Raw genomic sequence first — 10,042 nt, forward strand, 5'->3', positions numbered from 1 at the left:
AGTGGAGTCACATCTTACGCAGGGGTTAGGTTCTAAGGTCAGCATGTAAGAGGAAAATCACGTATGGTGAAAATTACCATAAAGTACAGTACACACAGTATACATTAGAACAGGGGTCCTCAACCTACCGCATGCATGCCAAAGGTGGCACGTGAGCCAATTTCTTTTTTTAATGGCAGGCTGCGGGTCCCAGCCGCCGCTGAGCCTGCTGCCGGCCTGGGGTTCCATTCACTCAGCGGGCTGAGCGGGGCCGGCAGGGGTGGCTCTAGGCACCAGCAAAGCAAGCATGTGCTTGGAGCAGCCCATTTGCAGGGGCGGCAGGGATCCAGCATGGGAGCTGAGAACCAACAGGGGGCCCTGGGAGCTGTAGTTCCTTGATTAGCTCCCTGCCTATAGAGCCCGCCCTGGAGCAGGGAAAAAACTACATTTCCCAGCATTCCCTTGGCCACTACCAATAGGAGGGGGAGGGAGTGAGGTAGCTGAGACCTCATGCTGCAGCCTGCTGTGAATGGAGAGCTGCACTGTGAAGGGTAGGGATACCATATTTTAACATTCAAAAAATAGGACACTCCATGGGGAGGGAGGGTAGCCCCACCCTGCCACCATCCACTCCCTCCGACTGCCCGCCACAGAAACCCCAACCCATCCAACCCCCCTGCTCCCTGTCCCCTGATCACCCCCTCCTGGGACCTCTGCCTCTAACTGCCCCTTGGGACCCCACCCCCATGTAAGCCTCCCTTCTCCTTGTCCCCAACTGCCCCCTCCTGACACCCCCCCAACTTCCTCCCTAGGACCCCACCCGCTACCTGTCAAATCCCTGGGACTCCCATGCCTATCCAGCCGCTGCCTGTCCCCTGACTGCCCCTCCCGAACCCCTGACCCATCTAACCCCCCCTTCTCCCTGCCCCTTGACTGCCCCCCCGAACCCCCTACCCCTTCTCCAACCCCCCAGCCCCCTTACCGTGCCACTCAGACCAGCATGTCTGGCTCCACGCAGCGCCAGACACGCTGCTGCATACATGCTGCCGTGCTCCCCCGCGGAGCCACAGCTGCCCCCTCCCCCCCCGAATGCTGCCGGCGTGGTGTGCTGAGGCTGCAGGGGAGGGGGGAGCAGGGGAGGGACTCTGGCTGCTGGAGGCCCCCTGCGAGCGGCTCAATCCGGCCGAGCCGCCCTCTCAGCCGTGCCGTGCTCTGCATTGGAAGAGAAATCCCGGACCTTTTGAGAGTTTTACAAATTCCTCCTGGATGGCTATTTAAAACCCCAAAAGCCAGACATGTCCATGAAAATACGGATGTATGATAACCCTGGTAGTATGTCTAAGGAGTAGGCGTTGGCCCAGTTATCCCCTTCAGAAGACTTCCCCAGACTGGATTAGGGATACTGGTCTGACCTCACCTTGCAGCCTCCAAAGAAGGAATTGGGTGGACTAAATGGACAGTGCACCTCTCCATCTGAAGCCTAGCAAGGGAGGTACGTGGATCCCACCAGAAGTTAAAATGATAAGTAAGGGAGGGGAGGCTCTACTACAGGACTTGGGCAGCTTTAGATACAGTACCAGGCATGTAGGAGGATCTCCACTTCTGAACCATGGAAGCAGAAATTGACTTTTCCTTTCCAGATTTAGCTAATATTCAGAAAGGGAATCTAGCACCTGCCTTCCAGATTTGAACACCTCAAAATTCAGGAGTGCTCAAGCTCAATTTGGGCAGCTGTTACTTCATTTCTCCAAAAACAAATATACTGATCCACTGTAACTTGCTGTAGAAAACGTAGGATAAAATTGAGCAAGAAATGCTTCCCAGTGGTTATTAGGACTGGAATTGCTATTTTCAACAGCCATTGCCTTTTTTTATTTAAAAGGAAGACAGTGATATTGCATTGGCAAATTCCCCATAGAAAGGAAGTGTGGAACAAAAGAATAATAAAGGCACCTCAACTTTTCCTCATTTATGTAGGACAGTCTTATAATATGCATCCAGATATCCTCCAATCACACAAGCTGAAAATTGTTCCACTTTACTGCAGTTCTATAACCATATGGGAACTAATCCTGTCTGTTCTGTGCACATCTAAAATTCCTGCTAAATGACCTGCCCTGGGAGTGAGTTACCAGTGACCCAGGGCTGCGGCGGAAGGGTGGGGGAGAGCCCAGGGCTGGGGCGGCAGGAGGTGTGTGTGTGGGGCAATGGTGGGGGGTAAGAGGGGAGCCCAGATCTGTGGCAGCAGGGGGTGTGGGTTCGGGGGGAGAGCCCAGGGCTGGGGCAGCAGGGGGGGTGCGTCGAGAAGCCCAGGTCTGGGACGGGGGGCAGCCAAAATTTTTTTTGCTTGGGGCGGCAAAAAACCTAGAGCCAGCCCTGGGGGCCGGCAGTGGGCTGATTGGGGCCGGCGTCCGGTTCCCCAGCTGGTAGAAGCCGGAGGATGGAACTCCATACTTTTGAAAGTTTAGAATAAGTGATGCTCCCAGGGGAGGGATGGGGGGCGCGAAAGGTGGAAGTTTCGCCTAGGGCGCAAAAATATCCTTGCACCGGCCCTGATGGTGGGAGAAGTGTTTAGTTGAATGGGTGGGCAATTGCTTTTGATTGTGGAGACCGAGGAGATCCATTTTGATTTGTTTAGGAGTGAGGGAAGCTGATTTGTGAAAAAATTTGATTGGGGACAGGAATTGATTTTGATTATGGAGATATCAATTATAAATATGCTGATATGGATAGGTGGGTTAGAACTGATTTTGAATGGGGCGGTAAGAAGGACTGATTTTGCCTAAGGAGAGAGCTTGATTGTACATGTCAGCTGACTATTGACTTTGAGCGGTCATGTGATTTTGAGTGGAAGGGGAAGAAGAAAAGGATGAAAGCATGGACAGACGGGATAAAAAAATACATAAGAGTAGTAAGAAGGGATAATGATTTTTTTTCCCAAATGATGAAAGTCACTCCACTCTAATATTTATTGACATTAACAGCAGTCATACAAATTTGAGAGGTTAAGTTTGATTGAAAGGCCATAAGAGAAGGTGGCTCATGAGAATGGCCTCACTACTAACAGATAGTCCACTTTATGAAAATGTTTAGGAAGCCTTGAATTAATGAATCCTCACAACACATCTGTGATGAAAGTATGTATTTTCTAGCTGGGGAAGCTGAGGCAGAGAGGTATAATTCAATATGTAAGGTCCCCAGTTTGAGATTCAAATCTTGATCTGAATTTCCCCAATTCAGAATGCTAGATCTGGAACTTTGGTTCAACTCATTCTAGCCAGGGCCGGCTCCAGGGGTTTTCCCCAAGTGGCGGGGGGGGGGGGGGGGGAAGTCGCGATCGGCGGCAGCTCCACCGCGCCGCTTTCTTCTTTGGAGGCAATTCGGCGGCAGGTCCTTCCCTCCGAGAGGGACCGAGGGACCTGCCGCCAAAGAGCCTGACGTGCTGCCCCTTCCCCTTGGCCGCCCCAAGCTGAGCTGGTGCCTGGAGCCGGCCCTGATTCTAGTGACCAGCTGTGAAGTTCCAATTAGGCTCCTAATTTCTCCAGAGTTCAAGATGGTTTAGATCTAGGGTTTTGGCTTGGTTCCATCTATGGTTTGTTTTTAATATAAATTATTGCAATAGAACCACAATATGTCCAATCTATCCTCCACATTAGACAGCTGAGTAGCACATGCATAATTCTGTACATACAGCACTTTCCGTAATCTACTATGACAAATAGAACAAATGACAAGTCATTTTGTTTTAGCCCTGAATCCAGAGCCCACCCCCCCAGCTCATCTTAAATTAGGGTGACCAGATGTTCTGATTTTATAGGGACAGTCCCGATATTTGGGGCTTTGTCTTATATAGGTGCCTATTACCCCCCACACCATCCTGATTTTTCACCCTTGCTATCTGGTCACCCTAGCTTAAATATCAGGCACTACCAAAAATATTTGAGTTAATTGGTATGAATCAATTCCAAATACAATCACTGTGCAAATTCAAAAGGAAGAGAAAACCTGGAGCAGAACCAGTGATTTATGCACTGGAACATAAGGCTAGTAACAAGCAGCAATCAGAGTAACAGTAGAACAGTAATGTCACGGAAAAACCCACAATTTTTCATCTGAGTGACAATGGTTCAGGGACTGGGAACAAGGACTGTATTTTGACACAAGGCTAATGACTGCAAGAAAGGAAGATTCAGAGACCAACATGTATGCTTTCACCTACCATCTAAAAGCACTCTCAAGGTCTCGGTGAAATTCTTACATATGATCTTTGAGATTCTAAGCTTTCCAGTGCAGTAGAAAAGGAAGCATATCATTAGTCCTTCTAGAGAAAAGAACAAATAATTTTATTTCATCTCACTGATGGGACTGTCATAAAATATAATAATGTGATTTAAAACACCTATATACAGTATGAGCTATATTCAGAAATGGTGAGCCCCTTGCATTGAATTTGGAGCTTTTGAGACAGTGTTAGAATAAACATTGTTGGCATAACACCAAGTCAGTATTGATTGATCTGCTAGTAGTGTGGGTTTAGATGGAAGGTACTGAGTGGATTGTCTAAACACTACCTATGGAAAAAGCAGAGCTGATTAGAATTGTTTCAGCATTCAAAATCCTCAATGGCTAGTCATTAGCCAGGGTGCTTCTATACTCTGTCATACTCTTACTTTTCTGAGGGCTTACATTAATATATAATAATATCTTTCAAATAAGGCTGTGTTTGTACAACCATGTCTTAGTTCAGTAAGACATCCAGGATAAAATTCAACCCAGTGTGAGCAAGCACAATTCCCACTGCAGTCAATGAGAGTTGTCTAGTTGTGCCTGCACTGAACTTGGCTCAGAAAAGAGGCATTGGGAGTAATTTTAAAAAAGGGTTGCTATCACAATTATAGCCATGGGATACATGTACCTAAAAAGACTTCAACTATGTGTTCTCTGAAGAAATACATAAAAAGGTCTGATTCCTAATCTCAGTTCAAGTGATTTGCTCCTCGGTCAGCAATGCATCCTCAGGTTTGATGGTTCTTGGGGGATTTTTTTCTTGCTCCAAGTTGCTATGCCAAATAGTTGTTCACTTTATTTTTTCATAAAAAGGCTGTTGGGATGGCTTCTGAGACCTTGTCCACTCAGTAGCCTCTGAGGCCTTTTCCATTTGGCTCCCAAGAACTTGGCTCAACTCCGAACTTGTCACTGAGGTTTCTTTATTGGCATAGAGTCAAACTATACTTGAGTTGATCAGGCTCAAGTATAGGGAGTGGGTCCAGGGCATACCACACATCCAAAGTTACACAGCAAACCTCTTCCTTTATATACATTTACACATTACATTGCATTTCCTATACATTGCATCACAAGTATTGGGATTGACTTGGTCACTTTTTGTAAGAACCAATCCCTATAGAGCATGCTCTGTCCATGCACTATCCATGCATGACTTACTCATTACCTTGTCTTACATTCCAGGCTTATCTTATCCATTGTTATCTTATCCATTGTAAAGGGGGAACACCCAGGCAACCCTTATCTTAGCTAGTACAGACATTCTGTTTCCAGCCTGCTGCTCCATTTACCTCCCTAATTATGGCTCCCAAGAAATGAGGCCTCATCCATGTCCAATTTCTCATATCAAGGCCTACAGGCACCTGTTCAATTTTAGATACTGCTCAGTCAGTTCCACTCCAGCAGCCTGCATTGGTCCTCTGAGGGTCCTGAGCTCTTTAAATATTTTAGGTTGCCAACTTCCTTTATATTCTTTTCTTCAGCAGCTAATTTATTCTGAAACTCTTGTGAGTGGGCCAAGTTAAGTTACTTTATAAAGGGATGGATGCCCTCTTATTATTGCTGTTGATGAGTCCCATAAGGGGCTGCTTATCTCTCTAGAGTGCTGTTATGTGTCATAAACTCATAAAGGTTTGAGTTAAAGCTTTACCTAATACTTGTTCATGCAGTATTAATCTATTGGCAAACTACACTGATTTCCGCAGATGACAAGTATTTCTTGATTTATTCCAATATAATTGTTGCATGTTCAGATAAAAATATGACTGAATAAATACTTTCTGCTGTGTATGGGTAAGAGGAGTACGTAGAAATCTGACTTTACCACAATACGTGTATAAAACCAAAGCAATCTCTGAACCATTAGTGATTATCTGCAAGAACTGATAGAGAATGGGTAAAGTCCCATAGGATTGGAGAAGAAATAGTACCTATTTTCAACACGGGGAAAAAAGGAGGACCTTGGGAATTATAGACCAATCAGCTAAACATCAACAGAAAGTTACTGGAACAAATTATTAAACAATCAGTTTGTTCAAACCTAGAGGATAATAAGGTGATAAGTAACAGCCAAGATAGATTTGTCAAGAACTAGGGTTGTCAAGCGATTAAAAATATTAACCACGATTAATCGTGTGATTAATTGTGCTGTTAAACAATAATAGAATACCATTTATTTAAATACTTTGGATGTTTTCTACATTTTCAAATATATTGATTTTAATTACAACACAGAATACAAAAAAGTGTACAGTGCTCACTCTATATTTATTTTCGATTACAAATATTTGCACTGTAAAAAAAAAAGAAATAGCATTTTTCAGTTCCCCCATTAGAAGTACTATAGTGCAATCTCTCTATCATGAAAGTTGAACTTACAAATGGAGGATTCTCTGCACCTTGAGGTCTTCAAACCACGATTTGAGGACTTCAATAACTCAGACATAGGTTAGGGGTTTGTTACAGGAGTGGGTTAGATTCTGTGGCCTGCGTTGTGCAGGAGGTCAGACTAGATTATCATAATGGTCCCTTCTGACCTTAAAGTCTATGAGTCTATGTAGAATTATGCACAAAAATATTTGCATTCAAAAACAACAAAATGTAAAACTGTAGTGCCTACAAGTCCACTCAGTCCTACTTCTTGTTCAGCCAATCACTCAGAGAAACAAGTGTGTTCACATTTGTGGGAGATATTGCCTGCTTCTTGTTGACAGTGTCACCTGAAAGTCAGAACAGGCTTTTCCATGGCACTGTTGCATCCAGCATTGCAAGATATTTACGTGCCAGATGCAATAAAGATTCATATGTCCCTTCATGCTTCAACCCCCAGTCCAGAGGACATGTGTCCATGCTGATGACAGGTTCTGCTCAATAATAATCCAAAGCAGTACGGACATATGAGGAAAGGTTGAAAGTTCTGGGTATGTTTAGTCTAAAATAGAAGACTGAAGAGGGACATCAGAGTCTTCAAATATATGAAAAGTAGTTTTAAAGAGGATGGTGATCAATTATTCTCCATGTCCACAAAGAGTAGGACAAGCAGTAATTGGCTTAGTTTGCAACAAGGGAGATTTAGGTTAGATATTAGGGAAAATGTTCTAACTATAAGGACAATTAAGCACTGGAATAGGTTACCTACGGAGGTTGGTCATTGGAGGCTTTAAAGAACAGGTTAGACTAACACCTGTCAGGGACGGTCTAGTTATACTTAATCCTGCCTCAGTGTATGGGGGATGGACTAGATTAGATAACCTCTTAAGGTCCCTTCCAGCCCTATATTTCTGTGATTGGACGCTCCCAAAGTGACAGGTGGGGAAGGGTTATGAAAATGAAAGCACTACCATCCAGTGTTCTCCGTTTGTAGATAATTGTGTAAATGTGGCTTGTATACATAAAACTTTGTCCCCTGGAAAAAAAAAGGTGAACTGGTAGCCTTAGCACAGGGGTCGGCAACCTTTCAGAAGTGGTGTGCCGAGTCTTCATTTATCCACTCTAATTTAAGGTTTCGTGTGCCAATAATGCATTTGAACATTTTTAGAAGGTCTCTTTCTAGAAATCTATAATCTGTAACTAAACTATTGTTGTATGTAAAGTAAATAAGGTTTTTAAAATGTTTAAGAAGCTTCATTTAAAATTAAATTAAAATGCAGAGCCTCCCGGACCAGTGGCCAGGACCCAGGCCACTGAAAATCAGCTCACGTGCCGCCTTCGGCACGCGTGCCATAGGTTGCCTATCCCTGCCTTAGCATAACACACAAAGTAACCATGGGATATCCGTATACCTAGCACATGCTGTCAGAGTACGGTTCTCTTTTCTTCCAGGTGACAAATAATGTATCTGCCCTCAAAGTATCAAATGTCAGTGGCAATTTGGGTTCAACAGTACTATAGGTGTATTTTGTTAATTAAATAGTGCTATAGGTATAGCACATTACAGGCAAATAAAGACAAGAGGGCCAATTCTGTGCCAATCTTAGCCACTTTGTTTGTGGAAAGAGGGTGTAATAGGGAATAGCTATGGCTATGGTGTAAAGTAATTTCCTAGTTGGTGAGAAGTTGTCAGAATGACTCTATGCCAACACCCCACCCACCCCTCACAAAGGGGGCATGATGAGAGAGTAAGGGTACATAATTGTAGGGTACTGCAGTCTGGCTATTCTTGGCTAGCAGATGGCTCCCTTGGCGGCAACTGTAGCTAGAACATAGTTCTAGCACAACAATGAAAGAACAGAGACTCTGCACTAAAACCTCTGTTCTGTGGTGTTTACAATCTAAACTGGATTGAAAATACAACAAAAACAATAGCACATCTTGGTGGAGAGAGCAATAAGGATTCGGATGGCTTGCTCTTCCTGTGGGAATGTATGACTGTATTGATCTGCGTGGAGAGCAGATCAATAGAAGCCGTTTTGTTTTGCATATTTCTTGTAACTCTTTATTTTATTAATTTCACTTTCTTTCTTTGGGGGGTTATTATGGAAAAGGTGTGGTAGAAGTGTTGTGGGAGGGATTTGAATAGATATGACCAAGTGGTCTAAAAATAGCAGAAGACTTCTTCCATGCTGCCCTTTGATGCCTAGAACAGGCCAAAATGTGAGAGGGAGAAGGGTCCCAAAGGAAACAGGTAGAGGAGGAAGCTTGGTAGAAGATAAGGAAGCCATAGAGAAAGGGCAGGAGGCAGTGTAAGCATGTATTCATGTAACAAATGCTGAGGTAGGAGGAGAGGGTTATAGACAGCAACTAACAGGAGGCTGAGGATGGAAGCAGGCCCTCTCTCGCTTCCTCATACATCCAAATCTGGCTTGTTGCTTTATCTGTCACAACCCCATAATTCTATCCCCTTGGTATTTCTTAGCTCACATCAATTTCCGAGTGCGTAAGTTAGACCATCATTTGTCACCCCTGAATTTCACCCTTTATGACTAAAATACATAATATATATAGTGTATGTTATGTTCATACAGTTTATATAACTTTTCCTGAATTGTCTAACCAATAAATAGTAGTATTCTAAAGGGTCTTTGTCCAGGAAATAAGAGCTATTGTATAGAACTATAATTCCAGATTCATGTGGAAAATGGATTGAAGTAGGTTTTATTTTGTTTGTTCCCCCAAATGCACCAAGAGATCTTGTATACAGAACAGCAAAATATTTGTCTTCAAAAGGTAAGACACATATTATCTTTTGGTTTAGTAGAGAGCAAAAGTGTTGCAAGCACTCTTTGCACAACACATTGCAATTAGTGTTTATATAATGCAAAAAGCTTGTTTAAAGGGGCACTGTGAGCTTGAAATCTGGGCAGTTTCAAAGAAGTGTTTAAATGCTCCTTCACTAACTATACCTGGCTTTAAGCTCCCCTGCCAGTTTTTGTAGTTTTGCAATCACATTTCCTTTTTTTAACATTCTTTCCTATGTTGTCATATGAAAGGCCCACCCACGCCGGAAAAGCTGACTGATTACATTGGGGAAACAGTAAAATTATTACACAAAAAGTGCTGTCCAGTGCACCAAATAAAGACATTGAAAGAGCAGAAAACTGTTTTTCTCTGATCTCCTTAGTTATAGTAATCCCAGGGTGATACTTGTAACTAAGATAGGAAAGAAATTCAGACAAATGTGATTTCTACTTTGACTGTATCCCTTTGTAGCTGTTTGATTGATGTGCCCTATCTCAGTGTTCCCCTTAAATAAAGGGTGGTCCCACTGATCCAGAGGGGTGGGCTGTAGGGGTAAAATCCTAGTTCCAGACCAGATGTTCAGACTTCCGTCTGGAAGTCC

This window comes from Mauremys mutica, chromosome 10 (genome assembly GCF_020497125.1).
Source record: "Mauremys mutica isolate MM-2020 ecotype Southern chromosome 10, ASM2049712v1, whole genome shotgun sequence".
Lineage (NCBI taxonomy): Eukaryota > Metazoa > Chordata > Testudines > Geoemydidae > Mauremys > Mauremys mutica.